Here is a 12123-nt window from a genome sequence, read left to right as displayed (position 1 = left end):
TAAAATTTTCATATTAATTAATAATTGGTTCATTGATTTAGATATGAAAAATTACAGATTTTTCAAAAGAATTTAATGACTACAAAGTCAGAAATATGCAAATTGCTCTTAGCTGTTGTCTAATTGTCCAAACCTTTGGTTTATTTATAGGACTATGAACTATGAAGGTTAAAAACGTTTAGGACTTGTTTTTTCTTTTCTTAATTTTAAGTAACGTCCGATCTTTATATTTGGGGGGACTTTAATGGGAGGCGACTCTCTAGAGCATGACAAAATGCTGGTCATAGCACTCGCACGCTAGTGAATTAATTTATTCTAATCGGATGATTCGAAATGTTCCTGATTCCTTGCGTCCTCTGTCATCTCCCTTGAGTAACAAAGCGTATTTTCAAAGAATTTTAGAAAGGGAAAAAAACAAAACAAAAAAGAGAAAGTACAGAAACTAACAAAAACCACGCAGCAAGAAACATGCCAATAGTCAAGAGAAATCCCCTCCTTTGCCTCTAGCTTTCCTATCCCGTAAGCGAAAGTAAAGATGTGTTTGAATTTGGGATACAAACCCAAGAAGCCAAAGCATGTTGGTAGTAGGTGTTTTACATGCGGATGTAGTTAGTATTGTACTATTTGCATCCGCAAAACGTGGACATCACTTTTAAATATTTGCATTCGCCTTCGCCTTATTTTTTACCATTCGCATCCGTGCGGTTATTATTCGCAAACTGCATTCGCGAAATTTTTTGTTAATCGCATTCGCATCTGCATGTGTGGATAGGCGCAGATAGCGGACGGGGGCGGTTAATATTCACTCGTATATATACTTCCTGGTTGGTAATATAAGAAGTGACATAAAGGAAGAAAGTAAAGGCTTATTACCGAAGCAAATCGAGAGATGAAAGAAAAAACAAGAGATGGTTAATCAAGGTAGTGTATCACCACCTCTAATTTCGTACATGCAGCCATTGATTCTCTCGATTTTCTTTTCTTCTGTTAAATTTATTCATCTCTTCTAGTTGATATATCAAAGAGAAGAGTTCACAAGGAAATTCGAAGCACATGTAATACGATTGTAACCACGCAACATGTAACATATATATGTATTCACCAGTCGCCACACAGATTGATATGTTACAATAAATATGAAGTTATATATTAGCATTTGGCATTATTTATAGTAGAGAACATTTATATATGTGCTCGCCAGTCGCCACGCAGATTGATATGTTACAATAAATATAAAGTTATATATGGCATGCTAATTATACTAGGGTTTTGTCCCACCGCCATTCCCATTATTGTTGCCAATATAGTTGCCGAAGTCCTTTCTCGGAATAGCGTGGTGATCATTCACATCGTTCACATTCTGCGCTTGCGCCTCCTGCTCTTGCACATTATTTTCAACCGTCAACATCTTCCGAGCTGCTGCCGAACAAGAAGTCACCATCATCAAGGCTAGAGCAAGCGCTAAAAACCTCATTTTTCTGCTTTTCTTTATGTTCACTGCATGTCATGCAAAAGTACTCAAAAAGTAAAAACTAAAAATTTAAAGAAGCACTGTTATGATTAAGGGAATTAGAACAATTAATCACCTAGCAAAGATCGAGAAGGCCATGCCATAACCCAAAAAAAAAAAAAAAAAAAAAAAAAAAAAAAACCAGAAATTATGATTATTAAATATCTATATATTCTGAAAGCCATACAGAATATTTACTTACCCAACTAGAGGGTCGAAAGCTTGTGGACCTTCTGGGGGAGCAAGAACAAGTTTGGGCAATTTATAGAGGCAAGCTAGGGTTTATACCGTTGACTTCATCGCTATAAATTTAGTGATGGAGTCTCCACCAAAATTGGCAAAGCTAAGTGGGATATCATTATAATTGAATTTGATTAATTAAAATGATGAAGTTGAGAGAATTTTTGGCCCTTATTGCCACGATATATAAATAGGAAGATTCCACATTAGCGGTAGAAACAAAGCTGTCAATCAAGCACTGTTATTAATTTGTGTTTGGACATTAAGGTTGCATTTAGAATTGCAATTTCGTAAGTAAAAAATGCGATTTTAAACTAAATTTCAGAAAATAAATCGTTTGAAAATTGCGTTTTTAAAAAATTGCGATATGAAAACGTAGAAAATTGGTGTTTTTTTGAAAACGTAAAATTTTAAATGCTAACATGCGATTTTAAAGACCAAACTGCAATTTTGCCAAACACTTCACTGCGTTTTTAAAAATCACTTTTTAAAATTTAACATTTTAAAATCGTTATTTTTAGATCGAACTTTTTAAAATCGCAAATTCAAAAAAATCCTAAATATATAATTAAACCTTCGTTCATATCCGTATTCAGGTGCTTGGCCCATCTGGCAATTGTAAAACTTTTGATATTGTTCTATCATCATTGAGTAGTGAAAAAAAATAAAAAATAAAAAATGAGAGGAAAATATTTTCCACTACATATGGAGAAGGAGGGAGGAGGGGTTGGAGATATATGATAGGCACAGACGTTTAAACTTTTGTTGAGTTGTTTTTGAGCTATAGGCCTCTTAGAAAGAAGACTCTTTTAATTTTTACTTTACCCTGGCCTGGTGTGATTGGTCGAAATTACGACATTAGACATTGGATAAACTAATTGAAGTTAATAGCATGATGCTCCACCAATTAATACTGATAGTATGAGATTTTGCAACAATTTAATAAGTATATGGAATACACAAAAAGTCAGTAGATAAGAGAATAAGAGATGGCAAACATAATGATTGAACTCTTTTTCCAATAAATTTTGCATATATATATATATATATATATATATACGCTACTATCAACCATTCAATTTCAGCTAAAAGAATTGATAAAAAAAAAAAAAAAATCAACTAAAAGAATAAATCATTTGCATCCACTAATTTAAAACAGATTTTACAATTCATAGATTGATTTAAAATTTTCCGATTTATAAGTAATCTCACCACTCTATAAGGCTTCATTTATCTAGGCGTAAAATGATTTTAGCTAAAAACATTTTACGGAGTTTGGCTTGTACAAAAAATTATAAAATATTTATTATATTTTCGTTCAATCATATTAACTTATATATATAAACTTTTATTCACAACATAAGAATATTAACATAAAACAACTAAAAATAGTAATTACTAATATTGAAATGTCTATAGTTCTCTGGCCTCTAATCTAATTACTAAGAAAGGTTGAAACTATAACTAGTGCTTTTTTATACAAATTAAATATACGTTAAACTTTTTGAGTTTAATTAATTATATCGATGAATAGATCGATGATCACTTAATTACTTAACGCCTGCATTGTATAGGCTAGGGTTGTTTTGTTTTGTTTTGTTTTTGTTTTTGTTTTTTTTTTTTTTTTTCTTTTGACATGTCCACATAAGAGGGGGAGTGGGGATTTGAACTAGTGACCTCCGCTTCAAGAGGCGTAATCTCCACCCGATTGAGCTATCTCTTTGGGACATAAGGTTGTTTTGTTGAGCTATATATCGATGCTGGAATTGAAATAGGTATATATATATATATATACATTAAATGAATTTTCACAATTTTTTGTTTTTCCAATCCAAGCACGAATTACCCACAAGAATCTTGGTCGATTTAACGAAAGATCTCATCTCCGACTTTGAAGACATAAAGCTTAGATAGCATGGTCTCATGGAAGACTTTGCTCTCTCTAGCTACCTTCTCTCCATTTCTGCTTTTCTGTCTACTTTGCCTGCTCGTCCTACTTGTTAAGGATACTGATATGATCTCCACTCCGCCAATCAAGTCATTCAGCCGAGAGCTTCAAGCAGCAGATCATGCTGCCAATAATGAGGATCAGACAGCATATAAAGCATCTAAGGAAAGTACAGCACTCTAATGTACAGCCTGTGATATGCTAAGTCCTAGAAGGAAAGTGCAGACAATGCAGAATTTCATACAAGGCAACATTCCATCACACTAATGAAGATATCGCTCAGCTCAATCATTCCCTTTTGTATCTTGTAATTGTTAAACTATTTCCTTTTGTGCCTCTAGCAAGCCTGTATATATATAGGCAACAATACACATTGTAAATCTTAAGTTTTTGAAATAATATTTCAGCTTCTATTTTAAACTTGGTATCAGAGCCTATTCGGCTAACACCATCTCCTTGATCCAAAACCTTCCTCTCCATTGTTTCAATGGCTTCTGCAAGTTCATCGGCTGCTTCAGCACCCAACTTTGTTGTCCCCAACATCACCTCTTTGGTGACAATTAAACTGGAGGGTCCCAACTACATGAGTTGGACCTCTCAGTTTGTACCAGCTCTGAGCACACATGACCTATTAGGCATTGTTGAAGGCTCAGACATTTGTCCCTCTAAATTTACTGTTGATGCAGAGGGCAAATCAACTTCCACCATCAATCCAGATTTTCTGGTATGGCAGAAGAAGGACCAGTTCGTGCTGGCCTGGCTAAATGCCACCCTTTCTGAAAAAGTGCTGTCCATGGTCTATGGACTCACCACAGCCCAACAGGTGTGGGCACATCTAGCAAAAAGGTTCACTCCAACCTCTCGAACCAGGATCTCTAATCTCAGAAGGCAGCTGCAAACCATCAGTCAAGGCTCCAAGAATTGCACCGATTATCTCCTTACAGCTAAGAACCTTGCTGATAACCTTGCAGCAATTGGCAAAGGTGTGGATGATGAAGATCTTATCTCATATGTCATAGGAGGACTTCACCCTTCCTATCATACATTTGTTACCACTTTCAGCTATGGCAACCGAGACACAGCAATCCCATTTGAGGATTTTCAAACAGAATTGCTAAACTATGAGCAACTCCTTGAGGCACATCAGAAACCTCAGCACACTGATGGAGGTCAGTTTGCTTTTCACCTCAATAGACAAAAGTCCAACAATTTTCCAAAGAAGTACCGAGCCCCTCAACATGGTAGGCAATCTCCCAGGAGGCCTCCACCTCCTCAGTACTCCTCCTCACAGCAACCCGCACCTCAGCAGCCCAAGTTTCCTACCACATCTTCCTATGGGAAAGCTCCACATGCCTCTGCACCTTTCTCCCCCAGCACTAAACCTCCTTGTCAAATCTGTGGAAAGCTGAGCCACCAAGCGCTGGATTGTTATCACAGAATGGACTTTGCATTCCAAGGGCGTCACCCACCTGCTCAGCTGGCAGCCATGGCTGCCTATTCCCCTGAAACTGTCGAAGATGAACAACCATGGTATCTGGATAGTGGTGCAAACCACCATGTCACATCTGAACTTGAGAAACTCAGCCTTCAGCAACCTTACCAAGGCAATGACAAGGTGACAGTAGGCAATGGCGGCGGTCTGCAGATAGCCAACACTGGTTCCTCTCTTCTCACTACACCTTCCTCTCAATTTTACCTTCATAAAGTTTTACATTGCCCAAATGCCTCTGCTAATTTATTATCTATACAGAAATTTTGTAGAGATAACAATTGCTATTTTATTCTCACATCCACTCACTTTACCATTAAGGACATGCAGACCAAGGACATTCTACTGCAAGGGCCGAGTGAAGCAGGTCTCTACCCGATTTATCTCAAGCAGCTTCAATCCAATAAAGTCAAGCACCGAGCTGCCTTTCTCTCCTCTTCAGCTTTCCTGTCTCACTTCACTGCCTTCCTTGGAGTCACAGCACCCCTAGACATTTGGCATACCCGATTAGGCCATCCCTCCCAATCTGTCATGAATAAGCTGCTACAGCATGCCCTCATCTCATGTAATGGCTCTCATAAAATTAATAAAATTTGTGATTCTTGTCAAATTGCCAAGAGTAAGAAACTCCCATTTCCTGATTCACACAGAATCTCCACACATCCACTTGAGCTCATTCACTCGGATGTGTGGACTTCTCCCATTTTGTCACTTGGAGGCTGCAAATATTATGTCCTATTTGTTGATGATTATTCTAGGTTCTCTTGGCTCTATCCTTTGAAGCTTAAAAGTGATGTTCTCTCATGCTTTGCCCAATTTAAAATCCTTGTTGAAAATCTGTTTTCCTGTTCCATAAAGCAACTCCAAACCGATAATGGAGGTGAGTATGCTTCCATGGCCTTTAAACATTTCACTGCTACTCATGGCATCTTGCATCGGTTTACTTGTCCATACACCTCCGAACAGAATGGCATATCCGAACGCAAACACAGACACATCACTGAAACAGCACTGTCACTTCTTGCTCAGTCCCACTTAGCTCCTCACTATTGGGTAGATGCATTCCTCACAGCAGTCTACCTCATCAATCGCCTTCCTACTCCTGTGTTACAGCATCAATCTCCTTACTTCAAGCTCCTCCAAAAACAACCAGATTACTCATTCTTGAAGACCTTTGGGTGTGCATGCTACCCTCTCCTCCGACCTTACATCCCTCACAAATTGTCCTTTAGAAGCTCGAAGTGTGTCTTCCTTGGCTACAGCAGTACTCAAAAAGGCTATCGGTGCCTTGACCTTCAAACCAACCGTGTCTACACTTCTCGCCATGTCATCTTTGATGAGAATCAGTTTCCAGCAAAAGAAGTACCTGCCTCCAAGCCCGCTGCAGTGGAAAGTCCTGGTGTTGCTATCTCCATTCCCTCAGGTATCTCTTCTTTCATCTCTCCACCTACTGCTATCTTATCTCCAGATTCTCCCCTGCCCTGCCCGGACTCTCCCCCTGCGTTTGAGGCTTCCTCCCCTGCCCCTCTTCTGTTGGACCCTCTTCCTGATGGTCTCCCTTCTTCCCCAACTGAGCCTAGACCTACCCCTGACACACCTTCCCCTCTTCCCTCATCCAACCCCATTATAGAACCTGCCCCTGCTGACCACCCCTCCCTAGCCGTTGAACTAGCTCCTCATGTTCCCTCGGAGATTCCCACTAGCTCTTCACCTCCTCCACAGCCCCCTACCCGAATGCTCACCCGTTCCCAAACCAATTCCCTCACTCCCAAAACCTTCCCTGACTATAAATTATTTTCCTCCACCAAGTATCCTCTCATGGCCCTAAGCTCTCTCACCCTCCCTGTTGAGCCTCGGACCTATCTCCAGGCAGCCAAACATCCATGTTGGCTTGATGCAATGCAGGCTGAATTCACTGCCTTACTGTCCAACCACACTTGGACCTTGGTTCCTCGACCACTCCATCAGAAAGTTGTCCGCAACAAGTGGGTCTTCAAACTTAAGCAGAAGGCTGATGGCACTATTGACAGGTACAAAGCTCGCCTCGTTGCTAAGGGCTTTGATCAGGAGGCTGGGGTGGACTTTCATGAGACCTTTAGTCCGGTTATTAAGCCAGCAACTATTCGGTTAGTCCTGGCTCTTGCAGTTCATTTCAATTGGGTTGTCCATCAACTAGACATCTCCAATGCTTTCCTACATGGCTACCTTGAGGAAGAAGTCTTCATGGAACAACCTAAAGGCTTCGAAGATCCGACATTTCCTGATCATGTGTGTCGCCTCCATAAGTCGATTTATGGCTTGAAACAAGCTCCCCGAGCTTGGTTCATGCGCCTATCCCAAGCTCTGCTGGAACTTGGCTTCTCAAACTCTTTTGTGGACACATCTTTATTTCTGTTTCACCAGCACTCAATACATATTTTTGTTCTAATTTATGTGGATGACATTTTAGTCTCCAGCAACTCTCCTGCTGCTGTTTCAGGTCTCATCAACCATCTACATCGTGACTTTGCTGTCAAAGATTTGGGGCCATTATCCTACTTTCTGGGCATTCAAGCAACTCGGCAGCCCCAAGCTCTCTACCTCAATCAAAGCAAGTATGTCATTGACTTGCTGCACCGGACTCACATGGATGGAGCCAAGCCGGCCTCCACACCATGCACCACGGCTGGGAAACTGTCTCGCTTTGATGGGGAACCCCTTGGTGACCCTGCCGAGTACCGTCACATTGTCGGCGCCTTACAATATTGCACTCTTACGCGACCGGATATTGCGTATAGTGTCAACCAACTCTGCCAATTTTTGCACTCGCCCACTACTGTCCACATGGCGGCAGCTAAGCGAGTCTTACGTTATTTAAAGGGTACTCTCAACTTTGGTCTATGCTACACTCGGGGTTCCTTGCGTCTTAATGGATATTGTGACTCGGATTGGGCTGGCAGCCCTGATGATCGAAGGTCTACCACCGGTTATGGCATGTACCTTGGCCCCTGCCTTATTTCTTGGGCTGCCAAGAAGCAATCTGTTGTGGCTAAGTCCAGCACCGAAGCTGAATATAGGTCGATGGCTCTTGCAGTGGCTGAAATGTACTGGCTCCGCATGCTTCTCCAAGAACTTCGGGTTCCTCTACTGCATGTCCCCTGTTTATGGGTTGACAACCTTGGTGCTCTCTCCCTCTCCTCTAATCCCGTGTTCCATGCCCGCACAAAACATATTGAAGTCGATTACCACTTCATCCGTGAGAAGATCTTCAATCGTGACATCCAAGCTCATTATATCTCCACTGCAGCTCAACCATCAGATATCTTCACCAAGGGTCTCTCTAAAGCCCGATTCCTGCTCCTTCGTGGCAAGTTAATGGTCACTTCCCTCCCCATCAACTTGAGGGGGGATGTTAAGGATACTGATATGATCTCCACTCCGCCAATCAAGTCATTCAGCCGAGAGCTTCAAGCAGCAGATCATGCTGCCAATAATGAGGATCAGACAGCATATAAAGCATCTAAGGAAAGTACAGCACTCTAATGTACAGCCTGTGATATGCTAAGTCCTAGAAGGAAAGTGCAGACAATGCAGAATTTCATACAAGGCAACATTCCATCACACTAATGAAGATATCGCTCAGCTCAATCATTCCCTTTTGTATCTTGTAATTGTTAAACTATTTCCTTTTGTGCCTCTAGCAAGCCTGTATATATATAGGCAACAATACACATTGTAAATCTTAAGTTTTTGAAATAATATTTCAGCTTCTATTTTAAACTCTACTTTGAAGGTAGATAAAAAAAACCTTAAAAAATAAAATAAAATAAAAACATGTCCAAGACAACATATATATGCTGTAGCTATATATATATATATATATATATATAGACACACACATATTATAAAACCTTAACTATTATGTGCTAGCTAGCACAACTCTGCCAATTACAAACGATCGATTTGGACTTTCTTGAGATATTGTTTAAACAGTGTCATATTTATGAGATTCAATATGTATTTTGAGTATGTGTATCGGTCAACCGTCCAAAAACTTGATTGGAGCATGAGATTCCCACGGCAAGTTTGAAGATGCTGTATGCATGGCCACAATGAACAAACCTCAAGCCTAGCTATTTAAAAGAAAGATAATTAACCTCCTAATTATTTACGGAGGAAGAAAAACTAAGTGTCGGTAAATAGAATATGAAAAATACAAAATCAGTTCATGTAATTAATACACCAATTTGCATTAAGTTCATTGTGGTAATTAAAAAATGTTCTAAGAGCTCCCTGTACTATTAAAAAAATAACAAATAGGTTCTTATAGTACTCAACTTCCGTCTAGTTTTTTTTTTTTGCAGAAACAGTCAAATAACACACGTCTTATAGGTGACACGTGCCGTAATTTAATTGGTGCTGATGTAGCGTTCGACGATTTCTGTCAAAAAACTAGACGGAAGCCAAGTCCAAATACTTATTTGTTATTTTTGAATACCACATGGAGCTCTCAAAACTTTTTTTATACCACAAAGAACTTATCGCAAATCGGTCTAACTACATGGATTAATTTAACATTTTTCTAAATAGAATATAACGCATGTTTTTTGATGCTATGGCTGAGGGATCGATGAAGTGTTTTTCTATGGAATGATTTCTCTCGTTAGGGTGGAAATCTAGGAGGAAAAAAAGTGAGAAAAGGGCAAAACATCCGGACAACAAACTCTCTGCCCCTGTAGCCTATTTATTGTCTTGCATGCAAATCTTCATGAAGAGTTGCAACCCCATGAACGGAACTTTTCTATGAAGAGTTGCACCTCCTCATCTTTGTAACCTCCATGGAAGTTATCACATTCCATGGAGATCATAAGTTGTAGGGGTGACACCCATTGTTATGGTGTGATCACCCCTTTACATTATAATCTCCCACTTGATCATATTATAACAGGGAGTGATAAACTTAGTTGAGCATAATTACTTTTGTACCAATAACTTTTCCATGCCAACTCTCATATGTGAGCCTTCACAGATTGGCGTCAGATTGTGACTGGTCATTGTGTACACACTTCGTCACTTCCATATATATTTGACTACACCTTTCCCCATATGTTATCTCATTGATTACATATTCCAGGTGATTTTTGATACATTATCTTTTAGTGATTAACATCAAATTATCAGTGGTTGGGATCATAGTCCACACCTATTCCACATTGACAGCTTCAGCCGTACACTAGTCCATTTGTCAATCCTGCGTCGAAATTATCAAGTACTTTCTCTTAGGCCACTGCTCTTGAGATTTTTTCTTGATACTCATTACCAGTGTCTTTTACAGTACTCTTAGGGTATAGATATTATATAGTCTTAACATAATGCTTCTAAGTGGACTTCACATCATGCGAGTTGTAATACCCATATCTCATTAGTGTCATATGCCTTCAACCAACCAATCATGTCCCCATCAGGCATACGTACATTACAAGAAATTTGGTCATTAGCGGCGAGGAAAAAGTGGCCGCTAATGACCAATTTTTGGTTACTATTGGTCAATAGCGGCAGGATTTGGTCGCTAATTGCTTGTTGGCGATAGTTGGACGTAAAAGACTATTAGCGACTACATTTTTGGCTCACCGCTAATAATCGGCTTAATAGCGGCGAGATGCGTGGCCGCAAATAATATTTTTGTGCGCCGTAAAAAATATCTATATTTAATTAAGGATATGGAAGTGAAAGAGCTAGACTAATCTCATTTTTGTCAAGAAATTGAAATTGAGCCAAGAACCACAAAAATTGAGTCAAGAAATTGTATCATAAAGGATAATGATTCTATCCAATGTCCACCAATTTTCCATTATGATAAATGGAAGAGACATCAAAACTTCTTAATTTCCCAAAAAGCTTTACAAACAATGCAAACATATTGGCTTCTGAATATGCAAATTCCAAATCGAATGTAGTACTAAGTATGCTAAATAATTTTCCCACGATCCCAACTTCCTCTTTGACAACACATTTCCTCAAAAGAAGCAACAAATATGCTAAACTTTGCACAAAAAATGGCCCAATACTCTGACAAAGTGGATGGGAAAAAATCCTCTATTTTGCCATTAATGTTTCTTAAATAAAAATCTTCATATGGAATATTGTAATAGAGAATACGATAGACATTTAAGAGTAGTAAAAAGAAACAAAAGCATACACACACTACAAGAAATTTGCACATTAACGGCCAACTTTTTAGCGGTGACACCAAAGTCGCCTCTAAAGATCACTCATTAGCAGCGACCTCTAAAAGGTTGCTGCAAATATACACAAGATCATTAGCGGCGACCACTTGTCGCCGCTAATGATCCTTCATCAACGACGACATTGCTTGGTCGCCGTTAATAATCGACCAATAGCGGCGACAATTGGGATCATCGCTATTGACCATATACATTAAAAAAATAGGAAAAAAAATCATATTCATTAGCGGCGATAGTTAAAGTCACCGCTGATTCTAGATCAATAGCGGCGACATCTAAAAATCGATGCTAATAATGGGCAATAGCGGCGACCCCAATTGTCGCTGCTATTGACCATACACATTAAAAAAATAGAAAAAAATAAATAAATCATATTCATTAGCGGCGACAGTTAAAGTCGCCGTTGATGTTAGATCAATACCGGTGACATCTAAAAGTCACCGCTAATAATGGGTCAATAGCGGCGATAATTGGGGTTGCTGCTATTGAACGTACACATTAAAAAAAAATAGAAAAAATAAATAAATCATATTCATTAGCGGTGACAGTTAAAGTCGTCGTTGATGCTAGATCAATAGTGGCGACATATAAAAGTTGTCGCTGATAATGTGTCAATAGTGGCGACAATTGGGGTCGCTGCTATTGACCCTACACATTAAAAAAAATAGAAAAAAAAATAAATAAATCATATTCATTAGCGGCGACATTATGC

At 39.2% G+C, this 12123-nt stretch overlaps 1 long non-coding RNA gene across 1 annotated transcript; it reads right to left on the bottom strand.

Moving 5' to 3' along the window:
• Positions 1-1031: 1031 nt before the first annotated feature.
• On the bottom strand, positions 1032-1820 carry LOC133856954 (uncharacterized). The gene is made up of 2 exons (XR_009898264.1): positions 1713-1820; positions 1032-1497 (listed from the first exon to the last, which is right to left on the bottom strand). It is a non-coding gene; the product is annotated as an uncharacterized LOC133856954 (long non-coding RNA).
• Positions 1821-12123: the final 10303 nt, after the last annotated feature.

This window comes from Alnus glutinosa, chromosome 14 (assembly GCF_958979055.1).
Source record: "Alnus glutinosa chromosome 14, dhAlnGlut1.1, whole genome shotgun sequence".
In the NCBI taxonomy this organism is placed as follows: domain Eukaryota; kingdom Viridiplantae; phylum Streptophyta; class Magnoliopsida; order Fagales; family Betulaceae; genus Alnus; species Alnus glutinosa.
This window is presented reverse-complemented; position numbering and strand designations above follow the sequence as displayed.